This window comes from Procambarus clarkii, unplaced genomic scaffold (assembly GCF_040958095.1).
Source record: "Procambarus clarkii isolate CNS0578487 unplaced genomic scaffold, FALCON_Pclarkii_2.0 HiC_scaffold_124, whole genome shotgun sequence".
Classification (NCBI taxonomy): Eukaryota; Metazoa; Arthropoda; class Malacostraca; order Decapoda; family Cambaridae; genus Procambarus; species Procambarus clarkii.
Window position 1 is genome coordinate 663,313 of NW_027189157.1, and position 19,553 is coordinate 682,865.

General features: G+C 31.4%; 1 pseudogene; it reads right to left on the reverse strand.

Annotated features, from left to right (window-relative positions):
• Positions 1 to 18,939, reverse strand: part of LOC123755554 (ribonucleoside-diphosphate reductase subunit M2 B pseudogene) — a 51,793-nt pseudogene extending 32,854 nt beyond the window's left edge.
• Between the last annotated feature and the right edge of the window lie 614 nt (positions 18,940 to 19,553).

Below are 19,553 nucleotides of genomic sequence, written 5' to 3' on the forward strand. Positions count from 1 at the left end.
CTGAAAATACCACTTTGGTGTTAACGGAACAGAGTACATTCTCAGTAGAAGTTAGTGAAAATGTAATAAATGATAAAATGATGAATATTTTATTATTATCTTACATTATTCAATAACTTCTTTTGTTTTGTTAATGATAATATATTATGTATATTTGATGTCATATGATTGGTGTATTCAAAAATATAATGAATATTTAGAGAATAATTATAAGAAGAAAAAGGAGTATGCATATCAACAGACTATATAAGTATATAATGTTTCCTCATCAGTGTACTGTTTGTTACTTACTATAATCATTTAATATGGATCTAATTAATACATATCAACAGCTATTATCAAATATTGTATTTTCTCCTTAAAGTAAATCTTCAAAACCTAATTTCTAGCATCTAATTATTACTAACACCCAAGAGGTCATGTCCTCTGCCTTCATTAACCATTAATACAAAGTCTACGGTTTACGAACTCCACAGTAATTATTCTTTACATCCTTTCTGGTCTTATAATTATATAAATTTACACCAGTTAGTTTCTTTAATAATTTCTTCTTCTTCTTCAGGTGTCAAATCGTTAGTTATATGAAATATTTCTCTGATTTCTTCTACTGTCAATTTTTTTAATAATATTGGCAAACATTTTGATTCCTTTGTCAGTTAGATCTTTAATATTTAAGTAATCAGCTGCCAAAATTATTGGCAACAATGTATCTTGTTCAAAAAAATCAAAATCCCATTTTGAAAATGACATTATAGAACTATCATTATTATTGTGATGGTAACCACACCATTCAATTATTTTTTTTTAAATAATAGTGTTTACATTTGGAAGAGGAATAGCTTCATCATTGGTATCATCACTCAAATCATTTAAAATGGTTTTTATAACACCACTCTGTCTGATAATATCATATTCTACTTCAAAAATATCACCATCACTACTTTGCAGTTTTATGATTGAATAAGGAGGAGGAGGAGGATGTGGTAGAGAGGAATAAGAACTTGTTGCCATTATTTATTTCAGACTTTCTTGACTCAGTTGTAGAAGAGAAATACCCCAAATGAGGGATTTCATAAAATCTGAGGGTTGAAATGAATCGTGTTGTAGTTCTTGGTTGATCGGTAAATGCTTTGAGTGAAAGACTGCAATAGAAAATGTATTTTCATTAAGATGAGACTTGGGAAAATATTGAATGATATAATGAGAACCGAGAAGTTTTATACTTGCTTCTTTATCATTAAGATATTTTTTACTTTTATTTACTAATTGATGTGGATCCCACTTACCCTTTAGATTTTTAGATTGAAGCTGAGAAGAAGGTATCACCAATATGGGTTCTAAGAGCAAAAAGAGAATAGATGACCAATGATAAGCTACTACTAAACCACTGTCAGCAAGACTGAAGATACTAATAGGGTGGGGTAAATTAAAAACAGGTGGTATTTTAGGTTTTAGCATTGTAGTTGCAATCCAACCTGGATTGGTAACAATTTCAGAAAAATTAGAAATCGAGGTTGGAATAACCCAAGTGCATGGCAAATCACTGGTGAAAAATGAGAAAGATACTATACCCTTTCTTTACTTTTCAAAGTATCATAACCTAAGAGCAAGAGTCCTGGTAATAGGCGTAGTCGGCATCTTCCTGCTATATATTCATTATGATTATGGTTTTTATCATTAGAGAGTGAATTATATATTTGGCTACAATATTTGAGAAACATGGTAACAATTTGATAAAATCCTTTATTGTCATGTAGTGGAAGGTAATAATATTCATCAAATTTTGAATTATTCTCTGAGGAATTATTAATACTCCACGACCAACTTTCATAGGAAAAAGGCATATAACTGAAAGCACATTCTTTTAAGGAATTAACTTCTTTTTGACATATAAACATTCTCTATTTTTTTAATATTTTTTTTATATTGCTGATCTTTAGGTAACAAAATAACAAATAAAACAGCTATATATTTTATTATGTTATATTTATAACAATTACAAAATTGACTAAAAATAGAACATATAACTAACTACATACATAATGAATCAAGTAACCCTAAACAAAACCATGAACACTCTGACATTGTTTGTTTTTTAATATCTTTAACTATTTTCAAAATAATTATTTTTTCTTCTTCTGTATAATTAGCAAGTGTTTTTTTTTAGAGAACTTGGCTAAATTTCTAAGGGAAACAACATTTATTTGACCATTATATTTATGGTTACATTTATATACCATCTCATTAAGTAAACTCATATAAAGCCAAGAATTAGACATTTCTTGTTTAATACCATTTACAATTTGAGGATAATACTTAATCTCTTTTTTGTGGTCGTTTATAAATTGAAAACTGGATGCATGCCAAGACATTTTATGTAGATTCTGTAGTGTGTAAGCTAAAGATGCTACAAGTGATAATTTATTTAATTCATATGCACCAATAATATTGGGGTGTAAGAAAAAATAATCTAGTTCGTTACTCATCTTTTGATAAATTTCTTGGCATAGATGTCGTTGGTAACTTATCATTTCAAAATGTATTTGAATTTTGACTTTATTCCATAAAAAATGGGTAAATTCCTCAACCTTAATATAAACTTTTTTATCCGTTTCAATTGTTTGGTCTTTTATACGAAGAATAAATTTTAAATCAGTATTATTTATATATTTTTCTTTAATGGCTTTTGTTAACAACAAATCTTCAATTTCTTTTTGGACATAAGTTGGAATAAGTGGGGTAGCACATAACTCCCATACCATATCTCTAATACACATATCAAAATTGATCATTGAAGAATATTTGTTCATAAATCTATCCTTTAATTCTGGTGTAAGAAACATAGAAGTAAAATTATCTATTTCAGAATTAGGTATTATTTCATATATTTCAACCATTTTTGTTACTTATTCTTCAGCTCCTCTTTGTGTTAATGGTTCATATACATACTTCTTTTATACTATATACTACTACCCATCTAATAATGTAAATCTCTATGACTTTCAAAATATCCAATTTCTCATATAAATTAATTATCCCATATAATATTTAGGATCTTAATTCTTTTTTCTCTTTTTCCAAAATATACAATTTCTCATTTATATTATTCAATAACGTATTTATTTTCTTAATGTTTTGTTCTCTATTACTTTCCATAACAATATCCAATCTTTCATTTATAAAATTCAACCTGTTATTTAGGATATTAATTCTTCCGTCTACAATAGCAAATTGTCTTGATATAACTTTATCATGTAAACAACAACACCCAATATATTTTTCTTTTACTTGGATATTTTTGGGATTAATCTTTTCTATAAAATTTCCAGATTTTGGTTTAGCTTCTTCATTTACCTCTTGATTTTGTTCTTCTTTAGAAAACGTCCGTTTTCGCTTCTTCCCACCTTCTTGGGACGTCTGTCGGTCTTCAATGGGGCCTCCTGTCCTTCTTAAGTTGGTTACACTTTTCCGGGGCTCTAGATTTTGTTCTTTAGAAGACTTCTTCCCGTCTTCTTGGGACGTCTGTCGGTCTTCAATGGGGCCTCCTGTCCTTCTTAAGTTGGTTACACTTTTCCGGGGCTCTAGATTTTGTTCTTTAGAAGACTTCTTCCCGTCTTCTTGGGACGTCTGTCGGTCTTCAATGGGGCCTCCTGTCCTTCTTAAGTTGGTTACACTTTTCCGGGGCTCTAGATTTTGTATACTTTAGAAGACTTCTTCCGTCTTCTTGGGCCGTCTGTCGGTCTTCAATGGGGCCTTCTGTCCTTCTTAAGTTGGTTACACTTTTCCGGGGCTCTAGATTTTGTACTTTAGAAGACTTCTTCCTGTCTTCTTGGGCCGTCTGTCGGTCTTCAATGGGGCCTTCTGTCCTTCTTAAGTTGGTTACACTTTTCCGGGGCTCTAGATTTTGTACTTTAGAAGACTTCTTCCTGTCTTCTTGGGCCGTCTGTCGGTCTTCAATGGGGCCTTCTGTCCTTCTTAAGTTGGTTACACTTTTCCGGGGCTCTAGATTTTGTTCTTTAGAAGACTTCTTCCTGTCTTCTTGGGCCGTCTGTCGGTCTTCAATGGGGCCTCCTGTCCTTCTTAAGTTGGTTACACTTTTCCGGGGCTCTAGATTTTGTTCTTTAGAAGACTTCTTCAAAACAAAGTTTTTTTTTTTAAATTTGTCCATTTTCACATGTTTCTTCTGGAGGTGGTTATTATTTCATTCACCCGATGATTCTGGAAATGAAGCATTAATTTAAAAATATAATTTATATATTTTTATCTCAACTATTATATAAGAACTTACAAAAGCTTATTTTTTATACAATATTATGGGTCTTCATTTCTTCAACAAATGTTTAACTAATACCAAGATAATGTTAACTGTTCAAAATGACAAAGAGCTAAATCAATATTTAAAGAAATTCTTTCCTTCAGGTCTTAGCCATTTAAAATATATTGGGATTGATGGTTCAGTTTTTTTCCATGCACATACCATAAAAGGGAAACAAGTTGGAACAATTGATATCAATGCTACAGCCCAAAAAGTATGTAATATAATTTGTGCCTATTGTGATATTCTCATGAATTTACTAAGTAACAATAACACCGATGATGATGATGATCATAATACTAATACTAATAATAAGGGAAGAACTTGTAATAATATGATAATACACTTTGTTATGGATGGAAAGTCTCTCTTTACAAAAAATCGTAGCAATCAACAAAAATCTGACCCCTTTTCCATTCTTTCTCCCCATGAAAAATTATCCTTAGAAAAATGTACAATTGCAATGATAAAAAAAAAAAATGGACATTCAACATCCTAATATCATATTTCTATTATCAACTGAATCATTACCTTTTGATCAACGAAATGAGGGTGAAATAACTCTATTTCGTTTTATTAATAAAATTTTAAATAAAAATTCCCGTTACATAATTATAAGTAATGACTCTGATATATCAGCAATGTACATTCTTCGAGAGGATGATCGTGTTATGTTGGTTATCCCACCATATAATGGACAATCATGCATTGGATTAAACAATTATAATCATATTATGGTTAAATTAAATATAAATTCTCAACAACTATTTAGTTTAACAGTATTGTATTTTATATTTTTTGGAAGTGACTATAATTTAGGTCTCATATCTTGTTGGACAATCAGTAAACATGACATTTTAAAAAACGCCATTTTACATGAAGAAACAAATCTTGTTTCAATTTTTAATCAAATGAAAAGATGTCGTTCAACTAAAATGAAGCAATCATATGGCAGGAGTGGGGGGATTCTGTAACATACCAAGACTATTTATTTCTTTTTAAATTAATTGTATATGAAGCAGTTCATAGTGCCCGATATTATAAATCATTAGGGAAAAGTAATCCATCATTATTAAATTTATATTCAAATAATCACATAAAAGTTTTAACTAAAACTATAAAATTAATTAAACAATAAGTAATTATTTATTACCTGTTAAAAACCTTAAGACAATTATTGTATTGAGTAGTAATATTTGTTCCAAATTCATCCTGAGGATTGAAATTCACATATATTCTAGGCTTTATTACAATGGGTTGTCTATGCCGATTAATTATATGGGCATGTCTCTTTTCGCGACTTACATTTTTATAGTAACTGGGTAAAATATCTTGAAGTTTACAAAAATTTAACTGGGATAGGTTGGTCGTATGAGAGAGAGAGTATTTTAATTGGGAATTATGAACAATAGCAGTTTTAAATAAACGTTTGGCTTCCATCCAATCAGATAAATTTGTAAATGTCCATAATATGATCTTGATTTTATCTTTAGCTTTAGGAACACATTTCCATTCATTACACCATACATCGTTAATCATTAGATTTGTTATTATATAATGCAAAATATCAATAATTAATCTTTCATTACACACAATGAAAACTGGACGTTGAATTATGGAAAAAACATTGTGTTCAGTAGCAATGGTTTTAGCAGCAAACAATAGGCATTCAATCACCTCATAACCAGCAATAAAACCTGGCAAAGAGTACTGGTTGGAACATTTTTCTATAATTTTTTTATCATTCGAATTATATATGGCAAGTTTTACAATTCGACAATAATTTCCAGTTTTCTTGTTATGCAGACTCATACCAACTCCCTTGTTAGATATGTAGAATATGCTTTCCTGATCATCTACAGGGATATTTACATTTGTCTCATGTAATGAATATTCAACATATATATACATATCATGGGCCATAAATGGAAGTTTAATTTTTTGTCTTTTCAATACATCTGCCATTTTAGGAAGATTGTGGTGGTGGGGAGGATTGGGATGTTTGCTGCTGTGGTGATGACTGAGAGGTGAATGGTAATTGGGTATTGGGAGATTGTGGTATATAAGGATTTTGATGAGTATGGGTGGGGTTGACAGTGGGAGGGGGAGGGGGAGGAGGAGAACGATGAGGAGGAGGAGAAGAGGTAACAACACTTGTTAGAGGAGGATGGGAATGATAATAACAGTAAGGAGAAGTGGGGTATATTGACACTGACATTGATAATAAGAACTAGGGAATTGTTGATGGGGTGAATAATGGAATGAAGAGTGTGTATGTAGGGGCAGTTGGGTTGGTGGTGGTGGAGGTGGTTGTGCATATATTATGGGTGGGATTGTTTGTGCAGAATTTGTAAGATTTTTTAGTTTTTCATCAAATAATTTACTGATTTCTTCAGCCCTCTTTGTTGATTCTTTTAAATGAGCTTCTTCATTTAGATGCTGACAATTTTTAATGTAATCGTCAATTATATTTAAAATTAATTCATTCTCCACATTTTTGGTCCACTCTAAAGCTGGTCTGGCAGGGAAAACAGGAAGACTAATCAATAGTTGTGTCAAAGAATTAATAAGAGATTCTAGAGTTTCTTTGGTAACATAATTTAATGTATCATTATCTGTGAGAATGGGTAAATTTCCCGGAATTAACGTAGTATTTAAAAATTTTGTAATGTCATCAGTAGAATTGATAGGAAACTGTAAAGGGTTAGTAATCATATCATTCCCAACAACTTTAAAATTTATTAGATTATTAGAAGAACTATTCATGTTTTAGCATAAGATTTTTTAATATGATAAATAATATAAAAGGTATTTATTAAGACTATAAGTTATAATTATTCCAGCTGTCCTGAACTGAGCTCGGACTGGGGTATCTCATAATCATGGCAGATGATACTAAATCCACCCTTATTACATCTCCAATTGAATTAATAGACAGACTAGGAAAAGAAATTATTTATTATGCTGACAAATGTTTTTTGGACATACCCCAAGTTAAGATTTACAGTTTGTGTATGGGTTCCAATTGTGTGCAACTTAAGTATGATATTCGTCTAACTGCAAATGCGGTATCCCCTAGCTGGATATATGATCCAATGGAGCATGAGGATGAGGAATATGGTCATTTGGAATCTGAATTTCGCAATGCCCATATTATACTTCTTTGTAATCTAAGTGAATCAATACTAAATTCTATTTTGACAGGTTCTCTTACATTGAAAGATGTTAGAAAAACATTGCTTATATATAAGTTTGATGAGACTTTGTTGGATTTTGATGTTAGCCACATGGATGAAATAATTAAGGAACATCCCATTTCCTATAATCGAATTCCATATACCTATTTGGATTACTCATTCAATGGAACATCAATAAAAGAGGTTTGGGGAATACAAAACTCCCCTGAAAATATTTCTAAAGACCACCACCATAGAGAGTCATTGGTTTTGGATAAATACAAAACTATTGTCAGTTTGTTTAATAAACACGAAAACCGAGAGGGCACTTTGACAGTTATTACTGGTTTAATGGCCTCAGGAAAATCGTCTCGACTTTTGCAACTTACTGAAACACATTGCAGAGAAAATAAAAATAAAACCATTTTGATTTTGCCTAGATGTGTACAATTAAAACAAATAAAATGTCGATCAATAATTCCGACTGAAATCCAAATCCGGAGTGAAACTTACTTAGATTATAAAGACTATATTCTTCACTTTGATACTATTTTTATCGACGATGCTCATTTGTTTTATCCAGAAAATTTAACTGAATTTGTTCATGTATGTCAAGGTTGTGGAATCGATGTGATAATTGCAGGACTGAGTGTATCATCATTTAGAAATGATACATTTAAAGGTTTTGTTTTTTTAATGTCTCAGGCTAATAAAATAGAATTACAAACAACATCCTGCACTCTATGTAATTATCGTACAGCCAAGATATCATTTCGGTTTAATTGGCGTAAACCAAGTAATTTTGTGGGTGATCATCGTAAGTATTTAAGTGTGTGTTCTCCTTGTATGATTGAATTAGCACCATACTTTCTATGTCTTGGAAAAAGTAATTTTGACCAAAGTGATTTGGATAAAATGTGTGGTACTATTTTATAATTATTTATATATGTTTCTAATATATATACAGTTTGAAAATTGTTATTATCAAATGACACATCCCAACATTAAAGAATTTATTAACCGGGTTAAAACAGATGGACATATATATATATATATATAAACAAAATAATTAAAATTAAGCATAAAAATGAACTCACTGTAGATCTTAAATATGATAAAGAAAATGGAATTTTTCTTGATGATGACGGTATAGTCTATTTCCCAGAAGTAAACAATGAAAATATTAATTCACAAATAATTAGAGTAAAAAGTAATCAGGTTCCATTATTTAGCCACCGTCCACAATTTATTTCACAAAAGAGAAAGAATGAAGATAATACTGAAATTCCTCCGAAAAGGCAGGAATCTTTATAATAAAGCTGATTATAACTGAAATAGTTTATCCGGATTCCATCTTTCGATATTAAATTTATCACACTCCAAATTTTGAAAAAAATAAAGTCCATTTTCCCCTTCAACTATTTTTGTTGATATTGTAAACAACATTTGGTTGTACATGTCGCTAATATATTGACCTCTAAATTTTACAATAAACATTATATGGCATAAACTATTGTAAATGTTTTTGTTGAGGGACAGAATAGGATTATTTATCAGAATGTTAATTTTATCTTGACTCTACAAATATACCTTAAATGTTTGTATATTTTTGTTTTGAAACATTTTAAAAAAATTCACATCATCTCTAGTTACTACTTTTAAAGATATAACACTAAAAATGTTATAAATATTGTAAAAATAATACATAGAAATACAATAAAGACTTAAAACATAAATGAAATATTTTAAAATAACGTTATTAATATTACTACTATTATCAACCAACATTTTCATTACATTTACAAAATATAATTTAATTATATTATCCTCTTCAAACATGAGGTAGCTATTTACAATCTTATTAAATCTCTTACTACTGAAGTTATTGATTTCTAAAAGATTATTAACATCAACATCATTTAGACTGATACTACTACTGATGCTACTATCACTATTATTAGATTCTTCCTGGTTTATAGGTCGAAATACTTCATTAACATATATAGAAAGGGGAGGTGGCGTTGTTGGCTGTTTGTTATCTGATTGTCTTTCCATTTCTTCAATGTACTTTATTAATTCGTAGTCACAGGGGTATGTTTCCTGGCACGTGAGTCGATCTATAGTCACAGGGATATATTTATATTCCCTGGCCTGTGGGTATAGTAGTCACAGGGGAATTTTTGGGATTCCCTGGCGACGCAGTTATCATAGTCAAGAGGGGTAGTGGGGCTGGGTGTTGGACCATGTACAGAGTGTGGCTCTAAGGAGATCAATGTGTTAAAGGTCAAATCAAGTCGAGAGAGAGAGAGAGATTAAGTATTAACCACATACGTAATATATAATATACCTGGATGAGCAATAGGTTGCCGGGGGTCAATTAAATCATGATAATCAGGTGGAACCACATTAGGTATAACCTCACCTGGGTTCCTAAATTGTCCACGTGTATCTAGTCGAACTATATGACCTGGTTGAGTGAGCATAGTTAAACCAAAATACCACCCCTCAGTTACTCCCAAGGGATTAAGGGTAGTAAGTTCATGCCAAATACTCTCTGAGTAATAGCTGAATACAATTGGATGGCCCCAAATAGCATTAGATAGTCGACGATCGTCAGTCGTCTCATAAAAAAGCTTGTCTTCATATCCAGGACTAACCGCTAATCGATAGATATATAGGGGATAAGTTTCTTGCCGGCGCCTATAATGATTAATCAATTTTGTCTTATGAACCACAGGCCAGTCATCTCCTCGTTCATCATGTCTCAAACGCCATAGTTTTTGGTGTGGATCAGCTTTAATGTGACGATTCATCCAATCACAGGCATTTACCTTTGCTATTGCCGGTTGATCTATAATAAATTCAACATCACTTTTTAATGTTGATTTGGCTTTAGACATCAGGGGTTGGAAAAGGGGTTCGAGTTCATAGTAAGTGTGCATTTGTAAAGGTTTGCCACCATTCTCTAGTGTATAGTAAGCCAAATCAACTCGATGAGGGTTCATTGTGTTATGACCAATTTTCACACAGGCATTACTAATCAAATTTTTTTCACGAAACTGGCCAACTAATGAAGGAATTAAAACCTCAACGTAACCACTGAAATAGTCACATGAGCAACCATATCCTTCTACATATTTATTAATTTCATTGTAATTATTTTCATTTAACGCGTCGTACACGCAAGGTGCCTTGGTATCAGATGGAACATTTGTTCTATATAAAGCGTTAGTAGTCGTGGTGGTGGTGGTTATGTCTAGAGAGGAGGAATTATTATTAAGGTGAACATGGATACAAGAAGGTTCCATTCCTTCTATATTCGGTACTGTTTCAGGAATAGAACATTCTACACATATGCCTTCTTTGACTGGATTAAATTTAGATATGTCTACAATATTCAGATCATGAATCCATCCAACTTTTTTGCATCCATTATCTATAGTAAGTTTGGATGTGGATTGATCACAATGTTTTCCACTAAATAATCCATGAGTTGTACATTCACACGTGAAATTGTAATCTTGCCATATTAATTTACCTAATGTGGTTGAACATACTGGAACTGTAGGTATTTTTAGGGGATTAGTAGGAGATATTTCAAACCAATATCCATCCTGCCAGGAGGCACTAGCTGGTAATATTTCATTACCTTCTTTAGAATATAAAGGATAAGGTAAAAATATACAACACTGATTTAGTTTCATACCTTCCCATACTTTACAGGCTTGATGATGATTGTCATCCTGATGATGTCCATATGTTGATAAAATTAATAATGGATTATTATCTAATGCATCATCATCGCTTTCAGCCTGATCAATATACCATTCTAATGACGATATATTTTTTTGTCTTGTTATACCATAGTGAAATAACTTTCTTTTTCTTTGTATCGCCTCACCTCCTATAATTATTGTACATATAAATAAGTAAATTATTATAAGAAAATAAATAATAGTAATCATTTTTATTTATTTCCTTTCATTGTCATATAAAGTTCACGTGGTGAATCATAAATAGAATTCTCATTCATATATATAGTGGCTGAAGGCAGAGGATAAAAAGAAGGTGAAGAAGAAAAAGAAGAGGAAAAAGAAGAAGAAGGAGGGAGAGGGGGGTAGAGGAGGATAGGGGGGAAGATTAGGGGGTAAAGGAGGATAGGGGGGAAGATTAGGGGGTAATGAAAAGGATGACATTATTAATGGGGTGGATTCTGGTTGTGTATTACTACTAGTTGTTAAAGTCATAGTGTTAACTGGAGTTGTAGTAGTAGTAGTAGTAGTAGTAGTAGTAGTAGTAGTAGTAGTAGCAGCATTACAATAGTGTTTATAACAATAATGACATAAACATATAGAAAACATTATATATATAATTAATATGGATATAAGGCATATACATAAAATAATAAAATATTGATTTATTATTGACAAATAATACACATCGATTAAATGCATGTGTGTATTGGGATTATTATTGTTCTCAATTATTTTTTTCAGGAAATTAGTAGATTGATGTGTATTTATTAGTATCTTATTTAGATGTGAAAATACCGTATTATAATTATAAAATAATCTTAATCCATCAGATGATGTTTCTGAAAAATTTGAAAAGGCATAGCATGCTCTATTCAATTCTAATAAACTAACACCCGGATATAATATATGTTGTTGATATAAGCGATGACTAATATTACCACCACATAATATGTTTAATTTTAAGATATTATTAATAGAATAAATCCAAATTCCAGGTACAATAGGTATAAATATAGGATTGAATTTTTGTGTTAATTTATAATTACATAATTCTAAAATAGCCTCATCAGATTGATTAAAAGCAGCACTAATACAATTGTGAGATTTGTGTGAATTTAAATTAAAATATGAAAAACTAATGATGACTAAGGTACTATTAATAACATCAAAGTTTTCCTTTGACATTACCATATACCAATATTCACTTTCAATTTGTAATACCATTAAGTACTTGTTATCTTCAACTTCTAAAGATGCACTCCATTTTTCGTTAACATTTGTATAAACTGGTATTACTGAATACAAAAATCCATGATTAGGTGGATTATTGGTGGTAACTATGGGAAAATAAACTACTAATATAAACCTGTTATCAGTATAATATACTGACACCCGGCAGAGTTTATAATAAATTGACATTAAATCATCAATTGATGAATCATTAAAGATCAATTTTTTTCGATTTCGAATCTGAATTAAGTCTTTTTCAAATGGTAAACGATTGAAAATATATCTTGAGAGTATTCCTGTAGAATACATTAAATCTAATTCTACTTCTGTGTGTTCAATGTCTGATATAATTGTATTTATGGTACTATGTATAAAACTGATATATACACACAATTCTCTACGATTTAATTCTGTTTTGTTAATTGAATTTAACATTTCAATTGTTTCCTTGAAAAAAATAATTTGTTCAGAAATAATTTCTTTATGTGGATATTTCCATACAAAATGATCATTGGATATTATTGTATCAGAATTTTTTAAAAATTTATATTTTTTTATAAGTTCTTGTTGTCGATTAATAATTCGAATAAGTTTATAAATTCCATTAAATGTTTCAAAAGGACATTTTTGCTTACAACTATTCAAAAGAGTTAAAAATTTATTGAAAATGTTTTCATAAATTGTAAAGTTGAAGCTATAGAACAATCTTTCCTGTGAATCTACTAACAGTGTTTTATATTGGCGGGCAAAAACAACACCAGGTTTGATAATAACTTCAAGTTCATTACTATCCACACTCCCTGATGCTATTAAAATTATTATGAATGTTAACATTTTTTTAAACATAATTTTAATTTTTTTTTTTACATAAAAAAATGGATACGAATTTTAACTGGCATAAAAAACCATCAAATGTTTTTGTAGCCTCTCCACCTAGTTCACAAATCGTATTTCAGTATAAAGACGAAGATGATGTCCATAAAAAACATGTACACTTTCAATTAAAGAAATTCTCAACACTCCTGGAGGGGATGTAATTATAACTTGGGCCAATCGTAAATACATTAGTGACCTATTCAAACTAAAATTAAATTCAGTAACTTCTTTGGAATCAACTTTTACGGAGCACAAACAAAAGGAAGAAGATACACGTATTGTGGGATGTCTTCCAGTGGTTCTTCTAGATATATCTACAACAGAAAATAATCTTATTCTAGATCCCCGTAGATTAACTAATTGGTTTATTCAAATCATAAGTCGAGTGATCCCCATTGAAACTATCCTTCCACCAGAATTAGTCAGGGAAGTTAACATGACGTTTTATATACGTGATACTAACATTTTTCTTCCTAGACATGGTGTGATGACTAACATTCCAGATCTTATATTTTCCGCTCTCAATACACTGGAAACTGAAAATATATGGGAATTAGGCGATAATGGAGAAAAATTAAGCCATGAATTGCTATCAATATCATGTATATTTAAACTCTTGATTCCCAAATTACAAAGTATATTTATTTCTTCACACAGAAAAAGAAATATTTCTGGTAAGATAAAAAGTGGAAAATTCAAAATGTCTCCTGAATTCCAAAAAATACTTCATGAAAATAATTTATTAAATAAAATTGAAAAGTGGTCAGAAAATTCTCTTAAATTTATATCTGACAAACTTCGTGAATATTCCATATTTTTTCTAAATAAACTGGGCGATGTAAATTAAACAAATATATGGGCAGTTAAAGAATTTATAAATGTTGCTCAAAAATCTGAAACCATCCCAATCTATTTTAATGAAAATATTACTTTCCGCATTATGATTCATGCCATTGGTGAAATATTTCATTCTCTCTTTACAGATATATTGCCAAACGAGTCAATGGAATCAGCAATTCATGGCGCACTATATCACATGGTTTATCTCCATGATTTAAAACTATTGGATACTTTTAAAAAATATTTATATATTCCTATTTTATATCGCCTAATATATTCTTGCTATAAAATTAATTCACCATTCATAAAACCATCACTTGCATATTTATCTGAGAACCATAGTGATATATATCACAGTTTATTAGAATATCAAAATAAAAATCCTTTATGGCAAGGAAATGAGAACACTGACCTGATCGCGTGGATGGAGATCAACTGTGAATCAAGTGTGGATCGGCTCTGTCTCATTGCCTCACAGAGCGAGAAATATCTGAATGATGAAAAGTTTATGGATGCTTTATATTGGACAGTTTATGACATACGAGGACAAGCTTTAGACTATTATATAATTTTCCTCCTAATTGTATATAAAAATAGCTTATCCCTTAAAAATATAAAGTTAGGCAATACCATGAGCAAAGAAAATAAAACACTAAACTGTAAAAATCTAGTATCTCCTTTTTTCCGTATATTTGTATGTTTTTATGATTATATACAAAATATTCCACCTCATCTCATTACGGTGGATATATTAAATAGTTCTGAATTTGGAGAATTACCACAGTACCGTCACATTATCATTACAGCATTAAGCGACTTTTTTAAGGGAAACGAAGATATATTTTCGTCACTATTAAAAGATTAAAACACAAATTTAAAAAATAATTCAAAAGCACAAAAATATTGGGATGACATTAACAACCCATACCCACAGTTTCACTGTAAAAAAACAAACACTCTGGTATAATATATAAAAAAAAAAAATCTGTTATGGCAAGGAAATGAGAACACTGACCTGGTTGCGTGTGGAGAGCAACTGTGAAGAATGTGTGGAGGGGCTCTGTCTTGTATATAGCCTGACAGGAAACTGTTATCATCTCATTGAATCCCATTTTCTATTTGAGTCCTCCTCTCTCTCTCTCTCTCTCTCTCTCTCTCTCTCTCTCTCTCTCTCTCTCTCTCTCTCTCTCTCTCTCTGCCTCTCTCTCTCTCTCTCTCTCTCTCTCTCTCTCTCTCTCTCTCTCTCTCTCTCTCTCTCTCTCTGCCTCTCTCTCTCTCTCTCTCTCTCTCTCTCTCTCTCTCATTCACTCTCTCTTTCGATTAAATGAAAATGGGATTTACATAATAGATATTTTGCATGTATATGGATTAAAGTTTAACTTGTTTAAATTGTTATAAAAAACTTGTTCTCCGTTAACTTCATTACTTTCATTTTGAGACTCCTTCCAATGATCTGGTGGTATATATGCCAGATAATATTGAACTTCATACATATGAGTATCAGTTTTTATAATATCATTAAATTTTTGTAATAGGGAAAAATGAAGTTCTATCGCTTCTTCCTTAGACATTTTACTAACATTACAATTTAAGTGTTTCATATTTCTTACTTCATCTAAATATTTGGCAAAATTTTCTGGTGTATATATTGGAGATTTTTCAACACAAAAACCTACTTTATAAATATTTTCACATGTTACTCTCATTATTTTACTTAATTTTCCAATTTCATCAATAAGATTATTTCTAAGAGCATTTTGCCACTCATTATCTTTTTGTACAGTTAAAAATGTCCATAAATTAGTTAGTAATTTTATATAAATGAATATATTTTTATTTTCACTGTTTCTAGAAACTGATTTATTAATTTTTTCAGTGTATTGTGCACAATAATTTGAAAGAATACCATTATCTGAAACATGAGCTGGATTTATCTTCCATTTAAGATTTCTACCGATTCCTCCCAGGCCAACAATGTCATAAATTTTTCGGATAATGAGCAAATCTCCACAAAACGACGTGGGAAAATGATAGGAGCCATCAGCTTGATAACATGAACCACGTGATCTGGGTTCATAATTGGTATTTATAATTATATACATTGATAATGTAATATACTGGTGAATTAACAATCTTAATGGTAAAGTTTTACAATTTACAAATGTGAAGAATTTCTTGTTAAATGTAATGTGATTTATATTTTCAGATACTATTACCTTATATTTACACTCTTTTACCACATCATTCATCGTGATAGAATATTTAAATGGAAATAATATACGTTTGTTATATCCAATATCCGAAGATGATCTCCTTCTAGTGTCTGGGCCTGGTGAGGTTCCCCGTGTTCGTTGACGGGTGTTGGTTCGGTTTGACTTTGATTTTTGGGGAGTTGTTCGATTTAGCTTTGATTTTTTGGGAGTTGTTCGATTTAGCTTTGATTTTTGGGGAGTTGTTCGATTTAGCTTTGATTTTTTTGTCTTTGGAGTAGAAGTTGAAGTTGAGGGGTTATTCAAGTCTTCCAGTTCCACTGAAGTATCCGAATCATCATCATCCTGTGTCGTGCTGGTTCGATTTAGTTTTGATTTTTTTGTCTTTGGAGTAGAAGTTGAAGTTGAGGGGTTATTCAAGTCTTCCAGTTCCACTGAAGTATCCGAATCATCATCATCCTGTGTCGTGCTGGTTCGATTTAGCTTTGATTTTTTTGTCTTTGGAGTAGAAGTTGAAGTTGAGGGGTTATTCAAGTCTTCCAGTTCCACTGTAGTATCCGAATCATTTTCCTCCATCTCTTCTGTATCACTTAAAACTGGATTTTGATTTGACATAATTGTATCTATTTTTTATAATATATTAAAATTTTATTTGATAATGTACTTGGTTCAAGCAAAAAAAAAAAAAAAAAAAAAAAAAAAAATCGCCTATGTTATACAGATACATTTTTAGGAGGAAGAAAGGGAATGGGGTGGGTTACTTCAAATAGTATTGGCAGCTGGAAGTCAGTCTCCTAAGGTATCAAACAAATATATGTACATATAATAAAAACAAAATAATGTTATTAAAATTATAAGAATAAGAAATATGGTATACTGAAATATATTTAATTTAGATTTTTTGTTTTCTTTTTCAATATGATGAAAACGGTTCAAGATATAATGATTTTGGTTTGAAGTAAAAGTTTTGGGTGATGAATAGTCACCATTTCGATGCCAATATATTTCAAGAAGAAATGTATTTGACATTCCCCAATTAGGTTCTAAGAGGGACTCATGTACAATATTTGATATTGTTAATATAAATCCATTTTTCTTGCCATATTGAATAAATGCTAATGTTAAGGCCGCTACAAAAGCAGATTCCTTTTGAGTAAAAGATTGAATATATTTATGTTTTTTCTTAAAAATAGAAAGGAAATGTATTTTAGGAACCAAGTGTAATTTTTGAATATCAAAGTCAATTAAATTATTAATTAAAGGTTGGCCTTCATCATCAACTAATTCATAAGGTATTTCATCAAGTTCATTCATTTTTTTTTATTTCTCTAGTTATAGTATATATATATATATATATGCATGTTTTTATTACATTGTAACTATAGAATTTGTAAAAAAAAAAAAAGAACTTTATAAACTTTTGGAACCAGGAACTGATATTACAGCTTTTCTCTGGAAAATGATCCAACATACTTCAATTCAGAATCAATTAGATTCAACACATGATATGTACAAATTAACTACTACTACTACTATTACTACTACTACTACCACCACCACCACTACTAATAGTGCTCCTACTACTACTACTACTATAATGCCATATTTTACCTATCCTATTAATCAAACATCATCCAATTCGGTATATTCAGGATTAATAGATGATTGTAAAAATATTAGTGATAGTTTATACTTTGTACAACATAAATTGCTTGAATGTCCTCTTATCCCAAATATTTTCGATCCCATTTTCAAACGTGATATTGCTCTTTATGAAAATAACTCACTAATAGGCATAAACAACCTCATTGGTAGTTCCTTATCCATGCTAGGACCTTTCCTCCCACCCCCGCCTGCCTCTCGAGTTTGAACAGGAGTCTCATGTGTGGTACTGTATCAAAGGTTTTTTGGCAGTCCAGAAATATGCAGTGTGCCCAACCATCTCTGTTATGTCTTATCCTCGTTATTTTATCATAGAATTCCGAAAGGTTTGTTAGGCACGATTTCCCTTTCCAGAACCCATGTTGATGTTTGTTCACAAACCTAACGTACTCCAGGTGTGCAACCAGTCGTAGCCTAATTATTCTTTCCAGTATTTTACAGGGGATGCTTGTCGGTGATACGGGTCTATAGTTAAGTGCCTCCTCCCTATCACCTTTCTTGAAGATCGGCACGACATTTGCCTTCTTCCAGCAACTGGGTAATTCTCCTGATATAAGTGACTCATTAAAGATCATTGCCAGAGGCACGCTGAGGGCCTGTGCTGCTCCTTTTAGTATCCACGGTGATTCTTTGTCTGGTCCAACTGCTTTAGTTGCTTCCTGTGTTGTCAACTGTTGCATTACCTCCTTTGCTGTCACTTCTATATCTGATAGTCTTTCATCTAGGGTAATCTCTTCTAACAATGGGAGCTGTTCAGGCTCGGTAGTGAACAATCCATGGAAACTGGTATTCAGTGCCTCGCACATTTCCTTGTCACTTTCAGTACATGCCCTCTCTGTTTTCCTTAGTCTTGTCACTTGATCGTTCACCGACATTTTTCTTCTTATATGGCTGTGTAGTAACTTAGGTTGTGCTTTTTATTTGATCGCAATATCCCTCATAGTCCCTCTCCGATGTTCGTCGTATGTTAATGTAATCGTTCCTAGCTCTGTTGCAGCTGATCCTGTTGTCCTCTTTCCTTTGTCTTCTGTACTACCTCCACTCCCGCCTACTGGCCATTTTTGCTTCCTGACATTGTCTATTAAACCATGGGTTATTATATTCCTTCTTATTTTTTCCCTTTACTGTTGGTATAAATCTTTCTTCGGGCTCCTGGCATTTCTGTATGACTAGGTCCATCATATCTTGGACTGTTTTTCCTCTAATTTCTTCCTCCCACTACACTTCACCCAGATAGTCCCTTATCCTCCTATAGTCCCCTTTCTTGTAGTCAACTCTAATTTTCCCTGATCTCTTGGCCCTTGGTCACAAGTTTGAATTCCATCATGTAGTCAAAGACTAAGACACAATGGTCGCTGACCCCTAGAGGTATTTCGTGCTCCAAATTCTCAATGTCTTCTACGTTCTGGGTGAAAATCAGGTCTAATAGGCTCGGTGCATCTCCTCCTCTTTCCCTTGTGTCTTCCTTCACATGTTGTGTTAGGAAATT